The sequence below is a fragment of the Nannospalax galili genome, unplaced genomic scaffold (genome assembly GCF_000622305.1).
Source record: "Nannospalax galili isolate Female #2095 unplaced genomic scaffold, S.galili_v1.0 scaffold17559, whole genome shotgun sequence".
Taxonomy (NCBI): Eukaryota; Metazoa; Chordata; class Mammalia; order Rodentia; family Spalacidae; genus Nannospalax; species Nannospalax galili.
This window is the reverse complement of record NW_008343498.1, coordinates 1-2249: the sequence shown is the minus strand read 5'-3', so window position 1 is coordinate 2249 and position 2249 is coordinate 1. Positions and strand designations below refer to the sequence as shown.

Below are 2249 nucleotides of genomic sequence, written 5' to 3'. Positions count from 1 at the left end.
ATGGAAAAGGTGATGATTCTTTAAATCACATATTTATTTTAAGATTTCTCATATCTAATTACAGATGTACAAAAATATCTAAATGCCTATAAATAGCTCTTAGAGCCGTGACTTATACCTTCTAGATTGTACCATCTAGCATTCTACCATTTACTATGACATTCAATTCTATTTTTATAATGCAGCAGAGCAGTATTTCTCAGTGTGTAACTGTGCAAGATCATCTAGGGAATCTTGTTACTGTGCAGATTCTACATAGTTGAGATCCCGAAGATGCTAAAGACATGTGGTGATGTGATTGGAGGCCAGCATTATCTGTTAAAAATAGAGTGGAAAAATACCAAGGCCACCTGCCTTTATTCAACTTCTGATACAGGGCTAGATGAGACTTGACTTCCATTCTAACTACAACAGCTTTATCATTAAACCATGAATTGAACTAGTCACTGTGAGTCTAAGCTAAGAACATCCATTTACAGGAGATGCTGAAATGTCATTTAATGCAGTAAGGTGCTCTTTGCTCTTACATTCTTCAATGCATTTCTAGGTCTGATACAAAAAGCATGGCTGTCCACTTGGAGGCTCTGAAACAGTTGGCCTTGGTATTGCAGGAGAAGAAGCATGCCATTGAAGATCTGAAAGAGCAAAAGCAGAGGATGGTAGAGCATCTGAATCTGGATGACAAGGAATTAGTGAAGGAACAGACCAGCCACTTTGAGCGACGCTGGTTTCAGCTTGAGGACCTTGTTAAAAGGAAAATCCAAGTGTCAGTCACCAACTTGGAGGAGTTAAATGTGGTGCAGTCCAGATTCCAGGAGCTAATGGAGTGGGCAGAAGAACAACAACCCAACATCGCAGAGGCCCTGAAGCAGAGCCCCACTCCTGACATGGCTCAGAACCTCCTCCTGGACCACCTGGCCATCTGCAGTGAGCTGGAGGCCAAACAGATGCTCCTGAAATCGCTGATGAAGGATGCTGATCGTGTGATGGCTGACCTCAGCCTCAATGAGCGGAAGCTGATTCAGAAAGCACTCACGGATGCTCAGAAGCATGTGAGTTGCCTCAGTGACTTATTAGGTCAGTGAAGAAAATACTTAAACAAGGCTCTGTCTGAGAAAACCCAGTTTCTCATGGCAGTATTTCAGGCTACCAGCCAAATTCAGCAACATGAGCGAAAGATCACGTTCCGGGAGCATATCTGCCTACTTCCAGATGATGTGCGCAAGCAGGTTAAAACATGTAAGACTGCCCAGGCCAGCCTCAAGACTTACCAAAATGAAGTCACTGGGCTTTGGGCACAGGGTCATGAATTAATGAAAGGAATCACAGAGCAGGAAAAGAATGAGGTTCTGGCAAAGCTTCAGGAGTTGCAGAGTGTCTATGACTCTGTTTTGCAAAAATGTAGTCACTGGTTACAAGAGCTAGAGAAGAATTTAGTTTCTAGAAAGCATTTTAAGGAAGATTTTGATAAAGCATAACACTGGCTCAAACAAGCAGATATTGTTATGTTTCCTGAAATCAACCTCATGAATGAAGGCCCTGAGCTTCATGCACAGTTGGATAAATACCAGCACATCCTGGAACAATCCTCAGAATATGAAAATCTACTCACACTACAAAGGACTGGGCAGGCCATGCTCCCGACCCTAAGTGAAGTTGATCATTCCTACCTCAGTGAAAAGCTAAGCACTCTACCCCAACAATTCAATGTCATTGTTGCCTTGGTTAAGGACAAGTTTTATAAAATCCAGGAAGCAATTCTGGCTTGAAAGGAATATGCATCTTTGATAGATTTAACAACCCTGTCTCTGAGTGAACTGGAAGATCAGTTCCTGAAGATGAGGAAGATACCCTCTGACCTGATAGTGGAAGAGAGTGTGTCCTTCAGGAGAGCTGCAGAGCCCTTCTGGGTGAGGTGGTGGGCCTCGAGCAAGCCGTAGATGAACTAAACCAGAAGAAAGAAAGCTTTCGCAGCACAGGTCCGCCTTGGCATCCAGAGAAGATGCTGCACCTGGTCACCTTGTACCACAGGCTGAAACGGCAAGCCGAGCAAAGGGTCAACTTGCTAGAAGACACCACTAGTGCTTACCAGGAGCATGCAAGGATGTGTGAGCAGTTAGAGAGTCAGCTGGAGGCTGTGAAAACCGAGCAGGCCAAAGTGAATGAGGAAACACTCCCAGTGGAGGAGAAGCTCAAAGTGTATCACTCCCTGGCGGGAAGCCTGCAGGACTTAGGGATTCTGCTCAAAA

At 44.3% G+C, this 2249-nt stretch overlaps 1 pseudogene; it reads left to right on the top strand.

The window, feature by feature from the left end:
- The first annotated feature begins 510 nt into the window (after positions 1 to 510).
- On the top strand, positions 511 to 2245 carry LOC103739354 (annotated as a pseudogene).
- Positions 2246 to 2249: the final 4 nt, after the last annotated feature.